The sequence below is a fragment of the Triticum aestivum genome, chromosome 7B (genome assembly GCF_018294505.1).
Source record: "Triticum aestivum cultivar Chinese Spring chromosome 7B, IWGSC CS RefSeq v2.1, whole genome shotgun sequence".
Classification (NCBI taxonomy): Eukaryota; Viridiplantae; Streptophyta; class Magnoliopsida; order Poales; family Poaceae; genus Triticum; species Triticum aestivum.
The window spans coordinates 727,392,374-727,410,417 of record NC_057813.1 but is presented as its reverse complement, the minus strand read 5'-3'; the positions used below and the strand labels follow the sequence as shown (position 1 = coordinate 727,410,417).

The 18,044-nt window shown below is 43.5% G+C and overlaps 1 pseudogene; it reads right to left on the bottom strand.

Annotated features, from left to right (window-relative positions):
* Positions 1-11,171: 11,171 nt before the first annotated feature.
* Positions 11,172-13,072, bottom strand: LOC123159651 (chalcone synthase 2-like; annotated as a pseudogene).
* Between the last annotated feature and the right edge of the window lie 4,972 nt (positions 13,073-18,044).

Sequence of the window (18,044 nt, the reverse complement as noted above, 5' to 3'; positions counted from 1 at the left end):
GTGGCCGCAATATGAGTCTTCAATTCAGATTGTACACAAAAAGATCATTGATGATCAATGTATTTTTGATGTATTTCTCTGTAGCAGTAGTGCGTTTTGGTTGAAAGGCGGTACTGATCAATGTATTTTATGTATATTTTTACATGTTTACGCAAGAGCCGGTTCGAACTGGAGAACATCCTAGAAAGTATATCAGGGGTTCGGGCGAAAACTCATCTGCTACACCGGCTATTCAATATTTTAATAACTTAGTACAACTACGGACTTTTTTTGCGTTCAGATGCACAACTCAAATCCACGTCATCAACTTTCAACCTTTTCTGACATAATTTGCTATTTTCCATGCATTTACTGATTTGTTTTGAGAGTTAAATCACCGTGGAAGTGAAAGGCAATAGAAAATGAACTCTGAAAAGATTGAAACTTGGCAAGATATCATCATTTCACCCGCATAGCATGTGCAAAAAAGTAGAAAGGGTTACGACAAAAACTGGATGCACTTCGTGTACAAACTGAACAATCTCTTAGGAAGTACCAAGGTTTCAGACGAAAACTCATCTGTTACACCGGCTATTCAATTTTTTAATAACTTAGTACAACTTCGGACTTTTTTTGCGTTCAAATGCACAATTCAAATCCACGTCATCAACTTTCAACCCTTTCTGACATAATTTGCTATTATCGATGCATTTACTGATTTGTTTTCAGAGCTAAATCACCGTGAAAGTGAAAAGCAGTACAAAATGAACTCTGGAAAGGTTGAAACTTGGCAAGGTATCATCACTTCACCCGCATAGCATGTGCAAAAAAGTAAATAGGATTACGACAAAAACTAGATGCACTTCGTGTACAAACTGGACAATCTCTTAGGAAGTATCAGGGTTTCGGACGAAAACTCATCTGTTACACCGGCTATTCAATATTTTAATAACTTAGTACAACTCCGGACTTTTTTGCGTTCAGATGCACAATTCAAATCCACGTCATCAACTTTCAACCCTTTCTAACATAATTTGCTATTTTCGATGCATTTACTGATTTGTTTTCAGAGCTAAATCACCGTGAAAGTGAAAAGCACTGCAAAATGAACTGAAAAATCACTACAAATATGAATGTAATGATAAAACACACTAATATTAAATATAAGAAACTCTAAATACAGCAAAAAACTACTCACAAATAATTAAATAGAAGAAAATATATGAACCACAAAAGAAAAAAACTATATGAAAATATATTTCCGCACTGCCCAGTGGGGCTGCCCGGCCTTGGGCGTCCATATGCAGGCCCATAAGGCCCAGCAAGCTCACAGGGCAGCGCGGCAAAGTTAGGCCCAGAGGCCTGCATTATAGAGGAGCTCGAAAGAGCAGCCACGGCTGAGTTTATAAACCAGTGCGGTTGCCCTTCGTTCGGCGAGGTGGGACTAAACAATGAGCAGCGCGGAACGGGAGCACATCCCCTTTAGTACCGGTTCGTGGCTCAACCCGGTACTAAAGGGTGGGTCTTTAGTATCGGGTGGAGCCACGAACCGGTACTAAAGGGCGTCGCTTCCCGCCGCTTCGCCTGCCAAATTTAACCTTTAGTACCGGTTCCTCTCTCCAACCGGTACTAAAGGCCTCACCTATATAACCAGCACTTACGAAATTTTTCAGTTATCATCTTTAACGCCCCCCGTCCCCGCGCGCGCCGCCCCCGTCGCCGTCATCAACGCCCCCGCCGCCGTCGTCGTTGCACGCCCCCGTCACCGCCCCCGTACGTCGCGCCGCCCCCCGGCCCGCCGCCCCCGTCGCTGTCCCCGTTGCCGTTGTCGCAACCCCCCCCCCCCCCCCCCCGCCCCCCGCTGTAAGATCGATTGCCGCTCGCCGGCGGCCTGCACACACACACACACACATACGCACACACGCACACACACACGCACACAGACAAACACACACACACACACAAATGTTTAATGTCAAAATGTTAGATTATATAAATGTTAGATTACATAAAAATAAGGTAAAGTTAGATGAAAGTTAGTTTTTTATACTTTTAGTTATAGATGAATTTATATTAATGTTAGATGAATTAATATATACTAAATTTAGGTATATGAGATTTGATCATCTAATAAAATTTTTAGTATATAGAACTAGCTACTTTATTTTTAGGAAGAAAATTAATAGAACTAGTTTAGTTGAATTAGTTGAACTAGAAGAACGCCCGTGCGTTGCAACGGGGCCACATTAACTTTAAGAGTTCAATATTATGACATTGGTGACCTTTTTTACCATCAAATCCTCACACACACACTCTCCCCCCTCCATCTTCCTCACTCTCTCTCCCTCTCTCTCTCTCCAACACACACACATAGCCTATTCTCCCCGCCAATAAGACTTACTCAATTGGCAATAATGTGTGGACTTGTGGTGAGCTTGACTGAACTAATGGATAGTGTGATATATTCCTCAATCATTTAACAATGAAATTTCAGAAATGGGAAAATTATGTAACACCTCAAGTCGTTAGCTGCGGTGACCTCCCCCTAATGATGACATGTCATCAGGCTTGCTAAGCCAGACTGCCACTTGATAAAAATCAAAGCCCAATTCAAATTTAAAATAAAGTCAAATAAATTATTTCATCAAACATTAAAACTAAAAAGTTCACCATATTCTATAAATTCCACTGATCTTTGACATGTTGAGCCCAACATTATTTGACCCAAAAATTAAATCTTGTCAAATTAATAAGACGTCCAATAGTAGTTAAAATAACCAATTAAATATAAACCTATTTTTATGTATTTCCTTTTGGCCCCAAACTTTTTGTGCCACCTAAAAATATTTTGCTCGAATTGTGTGCATAGTTTCACAATTAACAAAATCCATTTAGTTGATATAAGAATAAATAGAAAATGGTGTTAAATAGAAAACTTATTTGGTCGTGATGTTGTGTTGCAATTTTGTGCATGTGTCGCCAGTCTATACATTGGTATCACCCTCCACAAACACATTATTTTAGAATATGTCTGTTCTTTTGTGGTTTCCTATCTTGCAAATGAAACACTTCACTGGTCCCAACTGATGATCTTAAGATAGAAGTGCTTAGCATCATCAAGCTTATTCAAAATTTTAACATCTTGAAGATCAATCCCAGGCAAATATGGTGGCTCATGAGATGACAAAGTTTAGTTTTGACAATAGAATAGACAGCGTCCTTGATAGCGTTCACCCTACATGGTGTATGCTGTAATGAACGGTTGTATGAACATTCTTAATCAATTGAGGAGCTCACTATGCTTTCCGTGGCGGGAGAGGAGGGGGGCGCCGCCCACCTCCACCGTGGCCTCCTCCGCCGCCGGCTGATACGACCGTGGTGGCTACTGTCGTGCCTATTGTGACTGAGCAGGAACCCTCTCCTGCGCTCCCCGAGGTGGATGTAGACACATTCTAGGCTTTGGCTGCAGTCAGTATTCCGGCGGCTAAGGCTAATGATGCTGTTTCTGAAAAGGCTCGGGATAAGCGTAATGGTGAAAATTTATCTAAGTGGGATATTAAGAAGAAGAAGAAGTTACCGTGCTATAGATGTGGAGAGCCAGGTCATTTTGTGGCAGAGTGTACCACAGGACTGTGTGATTACTGCTGTAGATCGCAGGATAAGTCCGCTGACTGCCCTCTTCTTTCTGGCCCCAAGCCGGTGGTCACCATTTATGGAGTCTGTTGTCAGGAACTTATGTTTTTGGGTCACCTGATGTGGCACCTTTGACGCACGTGCATGAGAGTTCCTTTCCCGCAGTCGTTAAGGTGAATAATGGGAGTTTTATAGAGGCACAGATTGTGCGTCAGCTGCAGGATCTTGTTCCAGGTAATCACCAGTGGGACCTTGTCAAGTTGGAGACCCAGACTTACAAGGTTGATTTTCCCACTAAGGAGGACCAGCTACATATCCTCAAATGGGGCATGTGTAGAGTTCAGAGTACGAACATTGTCCTTACATTTGATGAGTGGAAGGAGAAGGAGCCTGAGGGTACACCTTTGGAGAAGGTTTGGGTTCGTTTCTATGGTGCACCACGCAAATATATTAATCACTTCCTGGTAGCTTGGAGTATGGGTTCTCTCATTGGGAAGACAGAACAAGTGGACTTGCCTTTCACTCAGGCACATGGTGCAGCGAGATTGCTGGTCAGTGTTGTCAGCTTGGAGTTTGTTTCAGATGTGCTCAAGTGGACACATGCCAGCGTCTATGTGCTTGAGCTTGAGATTGAGGATACTCCGATCCCTCAGGAGGGCGAGGGGAATGACACCTAGGACATGAATATGACTGAGGGGGATGGGGCCTCCGGAGATCAGAGTAAGGAGTCAGAGAGCACATCACGGGAGAGGCTAAGGGGCCGGATTCGCTGTTGGATAAGGCGGATAAGTCTTCTACGGGGCCGTCTGGCTCCTCGACCCCGATGAACACTCTTCGCTTTGGGTCTTTTGATGCGTGTTCTGCGCCTAGTCGTCTATGGAGTATTCGCGTGGAGATGGACAAGCCGGTGGAACTTGAGTTACCACCAGTGTTGGTTTCTGGCAGTGTGTCTCCGATGATATCTCAATCTTCGGGGACGGACTCGAGGACGTTCGTTGGTCCAGAGATGGAGTTTGGTCGGACTACGGAGCTTCGCTGCGAGGGTGGGGAGGATTGATACGTCTCCAATGTATCTACAATTTTTGATTGTTCCATGCTATTATATTATGTGTTTTGGATGTTTACGGGCTTTATTATACACTTTTATATTACTTTTGGGACTAACCTATTAACCGGAGGCCCAGCCCATATTGTTGTTTTATTGCCTGTTTCAGTATTTCGAGGAAAAGGAATATCAAACGGAGTCCAAACGGAATGAAACCTTCGGCAGCGTGATTTTTTGGAAGAATATGATCCCGGAGACTTGGAGTTCACGTCAGAAGATCCTCGAGGCAGCCACGAGATAGGAGGGCGCCCTCCTGTAGGGCGCGCCCCCTGTCTCGTGGGCCCCTCGAGCACCTCCTGACCGACTTCTTTCCTATATAAGCCTACGTACCCTAAAAACATCGAATATCAAGATAGATCGGGAGTTCCGCCGCCGCAAGCCTCTGTAGCCACCAAAAACCTCCTGGGAGTCCGTTCCGGCACCCTGCCGGAGGGGGAACCCATCACCGGTGGCCATCTTCATCATCCCGGCGCTCTCCATGACGAGGAGGGAGTAGTTCACCCTCGGGGCTGAGGGTATGTACCAGTAGCTATGTGTTTGATCTCTCTCTCTCTCTCGTGTTCTCTCTATGGCACGATCTTGATGTATCGCAAGCTTTGTTACTATAGTTGGATCTTATGATGTTTCTCCCCCTCTACTCTCTTGTGATGAATTGAGTTTCCCCTTTGAAGTTATCTTATTGGATTGAGTCTTTACTTTGAGAACACTTGATGTATGTCTTACCGTGTTTATCTGTGGTGACAATGGAATATCACGTGCCACTTGATGTATGTTTTGGTGACCAACTTGCGGGTTCCGCCCATGAACCTATGCATAGGGGTTGGCACACGTTTTCTTGACTCTCCGATAGAAACTTTGGGACACTCCTTGAAGTACTTTGTGTTAGTTGGATGAATCTGAGATTGTGTGACACATATCGTATAATCATGCCCACGGATACTTGAGGTGACAATGGAGTATCTAGGTGACATTAGGGTTTTGGTTGATTTGTGTCTTAAGGTGTTATTCTAATACGAACTCTTTAATAGATCGATCCGAAAGAATAACTTTGAGGTGGTTTCGTACCCTACCATAATCTCTATGTTTGTTCTCCTCTATTAGTGGCTTTCGAGTGACTCTTTGTTGCATGTTGAGGGATTTTTATATGATCTATCTATGTTATTATTGTTGAGAGAACTTGCACTAGTGAAAGTATGAACCCTAGGCCTTGTTTCCTATCATCGCAATACCGTTTACGCTCACTTTTATCATTAGTTACCTTGCTGTTTTTATTATTTCAGATTACAAAAACCTATATCTACTGCCCATATTGCACTTGTATCACCATCTCTTCGCCGAACTAGTGCACCTATACAATTTACCATTGTATTGGGTGTGTTGGGGACACAAGAGACTCTTTGTTATTTGGTTGCAGGGTTGTTTGAGAGAGACCATCTTCATCCTACGCCTCCTATGGATTGATAAAGCTTAGGTCATCCACTTGAGGGAAATTTGCTACTGTCCTACAAACATGTGCACTTGCAGGCCCAACAACATCTACAAGAAGAAGGTTGTGTAGTAGACATCAAGGATCATGGGCAGGAGGCTCTCTGATCCCCCGCTCTCCTCGATCGGGATGGTGCTTTTCTGCGGATGAGAAGTCCGGCGATGCCGGGCTGCGTTGTTGATGTGCTTCCCGCACCTCGAGGGATTCCGGACCCGGTCTTTGATGGTCTATGGATGAGCTATCGTCTACAAGATCAGTCGGATGTTGATGACATGCAGCTATGGTGCGCCATGCGGGCGGCCAAGCTTCGTGATATTGAGGTCACTACTGGTATGTCAATCAACACTTCCAGTATTATCTTGCATTTTTCTAATGATGAGATTATTCATAATGCAAATAAGTTGGGTGTTTCTCTGGGTAGAATTGACGTTGAAGTCGCTAAGTCTGTTAATGATCTTTTGGATCTTGAAGCAGAGCGTGCTTTAGAGATGATTAGAAACCTAGCGGTTGTTAAACCTATGAATGATTCTGATGTAGATGCTTTGGGGGTCAATGTGCTTGATAGCTTTTGCGTGGGTCTGGCACCCTCACTTCCTGAGAATGAGGAGGACGCCTATTCTATTTCCCCAAGGGACTCCATTATTGCTGATTGCCAAGTGGATGTGTCCATCGAGCTCGGTTGTGAGGACCGGGTAGAGGAACAAAACAAACCTAAACGCAAATGGAATCGTAGGATTTATCCGGCATCGGCCGTGCGTAGAAGTGCTAGGATCCGAACAACTAAAAAATTTCATGATGAAATATGAAAGGATTTTTTTGGAATAGTAGAGGTCTTAAGGACTTGGCTAAAAGAAGGTTTCTAGTGGATGCTTCTATTGATCACAAATTGAATTTTATTGCCCTGTCAGAAACTGGTAGGGACAATTTCACCCCCCCAGTTCCTTAGTACTCTGTTAGGAGGGGTTGACTTTGATTGGCATTGACTACCTCCAAGAGGAAGATCCGGTGGGATCTTACTTGGGGTTAAATGCGACTCATTGGAAGTTAGGAATGTGGTTATCGGAGACTTTGCGGTCAAGTTTCGGGTTCGGTCTAAGGCAGATGGGTTTAATTGGGCCTTGGTGGCGGTATATGGTGCCGCACAACCAGAACTCAAACCAGACTTTTTGGCGGATTTAGTCCGTATTTGTGGTAACGAGCAGCTCCCAATCCTAATTGGGGGGGGGGGATTTTAACATTATCCATAGACGGGACGAAAAAACAATGATAACTTTGACGGCAGATGGTCGTTTATGTTCAATACAATTATTGAAAGCTTAGACCTTCGAGAGATTGAGCTTTCTGGTAGAAAGTTCACTTGGGCTAACACACTACCAGTCCCGACCTTTGAGAAGCTAGTCCGGGTCCTAGTGAGCGTCGAGTGGGAACAGAAGTTTCCCTTGTGACGGTCCAAGCGCTCTCTCGCACAATCTTCGATCATACCCCACAACGCACGTGGGGAACAAGAGTACGTTTTCTTTCGAATTAGCGTGGTTTGAAAGAGAAGGGGTTTCTAGATCTAATAGCAAGAGAATGGGCTAAAGATTCAGGAGGGAGAACGAATGTTGAGCGTTGGCAAAATAAGATTAGACATTTACGACAATTCTTGCGGGGTTGGGCTAAGCATCTAGGTGGGATTTATAAGGCTGAGAAGGAAATGCTCCTTTTGCTTATTCAATCCCTAGATTTAAAAGCGAAGTCCTCCATATTAGATACCAGAGAACTGGAAACTAAAGTGGAGGTGGAGTTAAGATTGAAAGAACTGCTCCGTGAGGAGGAGTTGAATGGGCACTACGAGCTAAAGTTCGCAAAATCGTCCAATGGGATGATAACACACAATTCTTCCACATGATTGCGAATGGCAAGCACCGAAAGAAGAGAATTTTTCAGCTTGAGCAAGATGAGGGAATGATTTTAGGGCAGGAGATCCTAAAGGCATATATCACCAATTACTACAAAGAGCTGTTTGGGCCTCCTGAGGACAATTTTGTTTCTTTGGATGAGTCGAGGGTTGAGGATGTTCCTCAGCTCGCAGTTGATGAGAACGATATTTTGACAGCCCCATTTTCGGAGAAAGAGTTATTTGAATCAATTTCCCAAATGAAAAATAATAAAGCTCCAGGACTGGATGGTTTTTCGGCGGAGTTTTATAAGAAGTGTTGGCACATTATTAAGGGGGACTTGCTCCCGTTGTTCCAGGACCTTTTCTTGGGACAGTTGCAGCTGTTTCACTTGAACTTCGGTACTATCACGCTTCTTCCTAAGAAAACAGAGGCTGTGAAGACTGAGCAATTTAGGCCGATCTCTCTTCTTAATGTTAGCTTTAAAATATTTACCGAAGTTGGGACTGATAGGCTTACACAGATTGCACATTCTGTGGTTCAGCCGTCCCAAACTGCTTTCATGTCGGATAGAAACATCCTAGAAGGGGTTGTGATTCTGCATGAAACGCTCCATGAAATCCACACGAAAAAACTTGACGGGGTGGTTTTTAAAGTGGATTTTGAGAAAGCGCACGACAAGGTAAAATGGTCATTTCTTCAGCAGGCTTTGCGTATGAAAGGTTTCGATCAGGCCTGGAGAGACCAGGTAGATTCGTTCACGCAAAAAGGGAGTATTGGAATCAGGGTTAATGATGACATAGGTCATTATTTCCAGACTCACAAGGGCCTGCGACAAGGAGATCCGATGTCGCCGATTCTGTTTAATATTGTCGCTGATATGTTGACAATCTTAATAGGAAGGGCCAAGGATGATGGTCAGGTTGGTGGCCTCGTCCCGCATTTAGTTGATGGGAAAGTGTCTATCCTACAGTATGCTGATGATACTATCATCTTTATGCAGCATGATTTGGCTAAAGATAGAAATATGAAGCTTGTTTTATGCTTATTCGAACAATTATCGGGGTTGAAGATTAACTTCCACAAAAGTGAATTGTTCTGCTTTGGAAGAGCTAAAGAAGAACAATAAGCTTACAAATAATTGTTTGGGTGTGAATTGGGATCTTTACCCTTCACATATTTGGGTATACCAATTCACCATCGCAAGCTCTCTAACAAAGAGTGGAAGAGCATTGAAGATCGATTTGAGAAAAAAACTGAGCTGCTGGAAGTGCAAGCTTATGTCATACGGAGGACGATTGATTCTGATTAATTCGGTTCTCACGAGTATGCCTATGTTTTTATTGTCTTTTTACGAAGTACCAGTTGGAGTACGGAAAAGGCTAGATTTTTCTCGATCGCGCTTCTTCTAGCAAGCGATGAATTAAAAAGAAAATACAGACTCGCTATGTGGGATATAATTTGTAGGCCGAAAGACCAGGGGGGTCTAGGCATTGAAAATTTAGAGGTAAAGAACAGATGTCTTCTCAGCAAATGGCTGTATAAGTTATCTGTAGAGATGGATGCCACTTTGGCACAGATTCTTCGTGCTAAGTACCTTCAGTCCAAAACTTTGTCCCAGGTGACGGTAAGACCGACTGATTCGCCTTTTTGGAAAGGACTCATGCAAGTGAAATCAGCCTTCTTCAATAGGACAAAGTTCGTAGTTGGAAATGGTACTTCCACAAGATTCTGGGAGGATACATGGCTAGGGGAGGCACCCCTTGCGATCCAATATCCTTCTCTCTATAATATTATTCAGCGAAGAGACGCTTACGTTGCAACAGTATTACAGTCAAATCCTCTTAATATTCAATTCAGGAGGACGCTAGTAGGAAATCGTTGAGAAGCTTGGCTCCATCTTATGAGACGATTGATGGATGTCCAACTCTCTCAACAGTCAGATTAGCTTCGCCGGAAACTAACTAAGAATGGGGAGTTTTCAGTTAAATCCATGTATTTGGATATTATCAACGCTAGCGTTGTTCCTAGTTCGAAACATGTTTGGAAAGTCAAACTGCCTTTAAAAATCAAAGTGTTTATGTGGTTTGTCTACAAACAAGTCATCTTAACTAAAGACAATTTGGCGAAGCGCAACTGGACGGTCTCTAAAAGATGTAGTTTTTGTGATAGTGATGAATCAATCAGACACCTCTTTCTTGATTGCCCTTTGGCAAAGATTTTGTGGAGGTCCATCCATATAGCTTTTAATATAACGCCTCCGAATTTTATCAACACGTTATTTGGGACGTGGCTCGATGGGATTGACGTAGTAACAACGAGACATATCCATTTAGGAGTATGTGCTTTACTCTGGGCAATCTGGAACTGCAGAAACGATTTGGTTTTTAATAGAACAAAAAATATTCATTTCTTGCAGGTTATCTTCAGGGCCACTACACTCATCCGTATGTGGTCGCTACTCACTTCGACGGAGGCCAGAGAGCATTTGGGTACTGGTTCTATCTGATGGGAGACGGTAGCTCGGGCTATCTTCAACCTGTTTGGATGGCGGTCATGTAATAGGATAGGTGTTTAGTTTTCTATCTGTTTTTGCCTGCCGGTTGTGGCTGTCCCTTTTTGTGCTTTCGTGCTCCTTGTTGAGCACTTGTTTCTTTGTTTGAGACTACGGGACCTCTGTTGAATCTTTTGCTTATTAATAATATGGTCGTATGCATCTTTCTGATGCAGAGGCTGGGGCAAACCCCCTTTTCGAAAAAAATATGGGGGGTGTTTTAAAAGAAACCTCCCGTGTCAAAGACTACAGACCAAAATCATTGCTCATAGAAGATATCCATACGTTTACTTATATAAAAGGATAAAAGGGATGACCGTTAAATGGTGCTATGTAGCTAGTTCCATGAACTCTGCAACAAGACGTTGCAAAACAGGGTTGAATGCATACCACATGGGTCATAACCTAAGTAATCCAAGCTTCTATTTACGTGATTACAGGTTCGCGGTATTGCGGTGGATCATCACAATTTTCCCACCATTTTTAGCTTATTTAGTGTTTCGTTAACAGGGTCTTACCTACTTCGATGGTCAATTTTGCATGAAAAATTATTAAATAACAATCACAAATAGTATAGCACAATACAACTTGATTAGCAACGAGAGCCTAATACACTTCAAGAGAAGGTAACTTATTCAACAATGAAAATGCTGATAAGGTGACTTATTCAGGAAAGAAACGTTTCTGCCACCACACATGCTCTCCACTAGTATGGATCATGTGGTGGTGTTGATAGGCATGCTCCGGATGACGACGGTCTCGAGGGTGATGCCGGGGCCAAATCCGAAGAGGACGCCCCAGTCCATGCCCTCGCCAGTAGTGGCATGGTTCTCCTCGGCAGAGCGCTTACGCATCTCATCCAGAATGAAGAGGACAGTGGCGCCGGCAATGTTGCCGTATTCGGACAGGACGTGCCTGCTGGCACTCATCCGCTTTTTGTTCAGGTTGACCTTGGCCTCGATCATGTCAAGAATTGCCGGCCCACCGGGGTGCGCCACCCAGAAGATGGAGTTCTAGTCATCGATGCCGAGTGGCGCAAAGGCGTTGGTCAACGCATGCTCAATATTTTTTGAGATGATCCTAGGCACGTCCTTGTCGATGTGGATGGTGAGCCCAACCTCCAAGAGGTTTACTTCGATGAGACCATCCGACTCGGGCAGGATGGTCTGGCTTGTTGAGACCAACTGGAAAATTGGCTTCTCCATGGGCTCCTTGGGGTCAGCACCAACAACCATCGCGGCGGCGCCGTCACCGAAGAGCGCCTGGGAGACGAGATTATCAAGGTGGGACCCCGTGGCTGAGGGGCCACGGAAGGTGGCGGCTGTGATCTCCGAGCAGACGATGAGGACGCGTGCTCCATGGTTGTTCTCGGCAATGTCCTTTGCCACACGGATCGCTGTAGCGCCGGCGAAGCAGCCTTGTAGGTACAACATGACGCGCCTCACCGACGGGTTGAGGCCAAGCATCTTTATGAGATGGTAGTCGGCACCCGGCAAGCCCACGGATTGCCGGGTGCAGAACACAAGGTGTGTGATCTTCGACAACGGTTGGCCCCACTCCTTGATTGCCTTCTGCGCCGCAGCCATCCCGAGCTTGGGGACATCGGTGAGGAGGATGCCCTGGCGCACGTCCAGTGACGGGGCGTTGAACTCGCACATGCTGGGGTTTTGCTCAAGCAGCTTCTCGGTCATGTGCATGTGCCTCTTCCGGATCATGGACCCCTCACCTGCACTCACCCAGAAGATGGAAACAGTGAATGAAATTCACAGAATTTCAGTCAGTTCCAGTAGACACCGATATAATTACCTTTTGGTAAGATATTTCAGCCAGTCCAACAATACATGAAAAAAATTATAATTTTTTGGCTGAGTTTCAAGTGGAAGTTTCTCTCTTGGTCGAAATGCAGACCAAAAGCACTTGCTTTTCCTGAAACCGAAACTTAAAACAAGATGTACTACTTATGGGCAACTAAAATACTACTTAGAGTAGTAGTATTCTATTTACCATCCATATATACTTATAGTTCTTTATTCTAATTGCTCAACCAAACTTACATATCTGCTTGAACTTCTGCTTGAGCTCGGGGAGGTGGTCGCTGTTGGTGACCCGGAAGTAGTAGTCCGGGTAGTCGGCCTGGTACACGCAGTTGTCCGGTGCCGCCGTGCCGATGGCCAGCACCGTCGCCAGGCCCTCCGCCCGTGGCGCCCTCGCGTCCAACGCCGTCAATGCCGCCGGCGCCATCTCTCCTCCAAACAACTGCTGCCTACTATACTAGGTATGTACCACTTAGACGTCTCATTACGTTCACAAAGACGATGAGCAAAGATAAGATAATTACCGGGAGCATAAACTAGATGCTGAACTAACCTGGATGGTTTGTAGAGATGCAGCTAGCTGCTCCGAGGGCGTCCAGGTACAAGAGAGACGCAGGAAGACCGGGCTGTGTCTGTCACCTGTACAAGCTTTGGGGCTGCTTATATAGAAACGAAGAGATCGTGCATAGTGCAGATGAGGCAAGACCGGGAGGGCTTGATACTTTTGCACAAAACCCCTGCGCTTATCTCATAATGCTGCATGCTATCCACCCACTCATCCAGGTGAAACCATCTCTACAAACATCATTTCGCAAAAGAATCACTCACCTGAATAATCAGCCACTCCCATCCACATTCAAAATGTACTTGCTACTACCCATTTAAAGAAATATAGGTGTTTTTAGTTTTTTAGATCACTGCTTTACTGATCTAAAGGCTCTTATATTTCTTTACCGGGGGATTAGTAATTAACGTGCTGAATACCGAATATCCATTTCTGAGCCCGTGTTGAAGAATTTTTATTAAAAAAATACTAGAAAAATTCAAAAATATCCATTTTTTCCATGGTAGATATTTTGATGCATGAGGTCCGCTCCAATTTTCTGATCATTTGGACATTTGGGTAGCTCTCAGCAAAAAAGATAAATTTGGGGTTTGTAAAAAGTTTATTGTTCATGTACTGTTCTGACTGTCTTTTTTGCTGAGAGCCATCTTTTGGACAAGAGTTTGCAAGAACTTTCATGAGCGAAGAAAGTTTGCCCCCCTACCAATTCACAAGCACCCGCGGCATCAATTCAATCCAAAAAAGGTGGGGAATCATCCAACAAGAATGCAACAAATATGGTGCCGCGCTTGAGAGTGTCAAAGCCCGTCCCGTGAGCGGCCTAGGCCTTGGTGACTTGGTATGAACCTCTCCCTTTTCCAGCATGCATCCATTCATGTTGGCATGACATTTAAGTTTCATGCATTCTATGTCCTTTCATGTTGGCCGCATGTTTGATTGTGTAGGCATTCCAAATTTTGGAGGCGTTCAAGACCCGACACAAAGACAAGCCATTCACTCTCACGCATTGTTGGGTGCCAGGGCTGTTTCCAAAAAATTGGGGGCCCGGGACGAAATGCAAAATGGCTTCCTAAATTTTAATATACTCATATAACTGAAGTTCTAAGCTTATCATTTCTCAAGATAATAAAAGAAAAAGGTTTCACCTTGAAGTTTGAATTAGAAATTATCTTCAAAAATAGTTTGCATCAATCCATCAAAAATAGTAATATATATCTTGAAAATTTGATGCGGTCGAAGAAGAAGCCGCGCGTTGCCAACGCAAACCCAAATCCGAGCGGATACGACCCCATCCTCATTCCTAAACAGACGAAATCCGAATAAAACGGACGTCTGTTTGGGGTAGTGTATTGGAGTTGGCGTACTCCAGACCTCGCGGTGCCATTTCGTCCGTGCGTTGAAGAGTAGTGTTTTTTTGAACTGCATGCATGTGTATCACTGGAACAACGAATTAATGTATTGATTGACTGATCTGTATTTGATGTGCATCGACCATACTGTGTACATGGCCATGCAAGCAGCGCCAGCAGCCATCATGTGCATCATTTATGGTGAGATACAAATATAGACCCGAGAAGCACGGCACATGCATTTCTGCAAGAAAATAAATGATTGAGCCGGTTGAGTATTTACTGCTAGCGTGGCCAGATTCAGCCAGCATTTGTCATGTGTTCCGTTGGAGTAAGGGGATGTTTGTTTCAGAAGTCCTAAGACTTTTTCTAGTCCCAGGGATTAATTTAAAAGGACTCTTTAGTAGAGTCTTTTTCTAGTCCCTGTAGAAAAAGTCCCTTTCATTTGGTTCCTAGGGACTTTTTAGGGACTTTTTCTAGTCTCTGGGACTAAAAGGTCCCTGAACCAAACACCCATTAAATCTCTGTCCGATTTAATCTGCCGACATAATAATGTTGACACACTATTTAATACTTCATCGCTATCCATCTCTGTGACCAATAATTCGGGATGGAGAGAGTAAAATGCAATCTTGACAACATGATTGTCATTTGAGTTAATTACAACCACAATACATAAATTTGAACGGTGATACCAAAACTTAACTCCGTAGAAGTGGTACAATAAAAGAAGTAAGGCTTTAGTGGTGTCAAGTTTCCTATGTTTTCTTTCAGATGCTTTATCTCTGATTTTGCATTGAAAGAAAAGTCGTCTATATTTTTCTTTTTCGCGTTACTAACTAAATGATGCCACAATGAATAATCAATAGAAATTTCACTCATTTACACCTCAAAATTTAGCGGGGGCAGCTAGGCCTCAATGGACTCAGACTGGGTTAAGTCTCAGTCGGCTGATGTCAGCCAATTTAATCTTTGCAAGTTTCTTTAATTTAACTCCCTATTGGCTCTTGTATTAGAAAAGTTCGACTGCACATATTCTTCTGAATTTATATCCTTTGTCTACTGTATGTTACTAACACAAATGTCTGTGCGTTGCAACGGGAGAAAACAATGGTTCCTATGGATCAAGGTTGGTCGGGTCGAGGAAGCACTACTAGAAAAATGGCTATAGCTAATATGGACATTAATGGCGGACCACACCCTCGGTGCGCCACTACTCACAATTTTGTTTTTTCGAAACTAGTAATGGCACACCACACCCACGGTGCGCCTTTACTAACTTTGACCAAAAATTTCAACAAATGCATCAACCCCCCCCCCCCCCCCCCCCATGGACCGCCTTCGGTTTTTAAAAAAATAATAGAAAATGATGGAAATGTCAAGAATATAAAAGAAAATAAGTTTCCCATGTGATATGTGGTCTAGTTGTTGGGAAAATTTACAAATATGAATTTCGAATTTATTTGCAAAATCTCTCCAGAATTTAGTAAAATGGGTATAACTTTTGCATACGAACTCGGATTAAAAAGTTTTTATATGAAAAATCATCTACTCGAAAAGTTACATCCGAATTCAACTGGGGGAACCTCGTTGAAGATTTTCAGAATCCCAAAAACCTAACAGAATAAAAGTTACGATGCTTTTAAAATCTGGAGGCAAAAAAATTCAAAAAAAATGCAAAAACAAAAGCAATGGCGCATCAGTGAATAGTGCACCACTACTATTTTCCCGCCTTCACAATTCAAAAAAATAGCAATGGCGAACCAGTGCACGGTGCGCCACTGCTAAGTTGGGACAGAAGTAGAAAAGGGGCGGCCAGCCACTTACCCCTTTATTTTTCTCCTCCTCTCCTCCACTCCATCTCCTCCTCTCCTCCTCTCCTCCACTCCATCTCCTCCTCTCCGGTGACCTCCTCCTCCTCACGGTGCTCATCCTATGGCGACCTCCTCCTCCCTCCTCTCCTCCTCACGGTGCTCCTCCGGCGACCTCATCCTCCCTCCTCTCCTCCTCACGGTGCTCCTCCTTCCTCTCCTGCTCACGATCCTCCTCCTCCTCTCCGGCGACCTCCTCCTCCCTCCTCTCCTCCTCATGGTGCTCCTCCTTCCTCTCCTGCTCACGGTCCTCCTCCTTCTCTCCGGCGACCTCCTCCTCCCTCCTCTCCTGATCCTCACGGTCTCTCCTCCCTCCTCTCCTCCTCACGGCCTCTCCTCCCTCCCCCTCTACTTTAGGCCACATGTGGAGCTCCCCCGGCACAAAGAACGTACCAGATCTAGGTCGAGAAAGAAATTTGAAAAAAAATTCAAGCAAAAAAAACGAGCAAAAAAACAAGCCAAAAAATGATCCAAATTCAAAATTCAAAAATAGCTCGGTGTTCGATACCCAGCCGAAACATACATTTTAACTCTTTTTTTGTCAAGGTGGCAGGAGCAGGCCCATCAAAGGAAGGTCCAGCCCAGCCGGTTGAGGCATTGCGCCTTTGACTATTGTTTTCCCAACGCACTAAAAGACCGACAGAATTTCACATGAATAGTACCACCTCATCAGATAGTAAAAAAAGTACAAATAATAAAATCATTTAAGCAGGACGAAACTAAGAATATCACCTTGCTTTATTATGTAAAATGAAGATTTTTGAAATGAAAAGAGATGGAGTCTATGGCATTGGGTCCATTGACCCAAATATTGTTAATGAAACTATGTCAATAAACCACAAAGATGACACAGAGCATAACTAGCTAATGTTTTTGAAGGAACTAAATACACAACCAGAAATAGTATTTCCTTACAACTTCAGACAAGTGTTACTGTCTTGTACTACAAGTTCTTTTTTGCTTACTTGATGTTAAGTGTAGTACTTGATGAGTTATGCATGCCCGTCTATACAAACGTGTGCGTAGTTTTCACTGGATCCTTCTAATCATTAGAGTTGACGAGGGAAAAGTTTAAGTACTAGACTCGCTAAATAAAGACCCTAAAGATTACACCAACCTAAAATTGATGCTCGACAGGTAATTTCAATCATTATCGCATTATGTTGGTCTCTTTAGTTCATTTCCTGGTATCAAGTAATTAATAACTCCTTTATACTTTTTTTCCGGGCAGGGTTTGGAAAATGTTCACCAAAGAGGTTATCGGTGCATAAGAATCAAAGCTGAAATGGTCGCGACACAGGGTAATTAAGTACTATTAGCTACGTTCGTGCATCTCTTTAATTCTAATTTCAATACCATTATCATGCTTTATTATTATCTGATTGAATTCTATCCTCGTAAAGTGCATGAGGTAGGCACCAGGAAACAATTTATGTGCATACTACGATTTGCGAGAACATTCACTTTATAACTGAAAGGAGCAGAGATGGAAGAAATATTTGGGTACGTAAACACTATTCATAATTTTTTTATCATGATCTAATATATATACACACAACTAATATATTCATATTGATCTCCTTCCTTCAAGATGGTGGAGATGCGGGATATGCTCCTACCAAAGGACCACATACGAGCACTTCAATAGGAAGTGGTGAGTTTTTTGCTTGAGCAGGTCATAGCTCCCGACGGAGAATACCATTTCACGTAATGCCTGGATGTAATGATCTGCAAATTGTGGAAGAAATTGTGTAATGATCTGAAAATTAATAGAACTAGTTTAGTTGAATTAGTTGAACTAGAAGAAC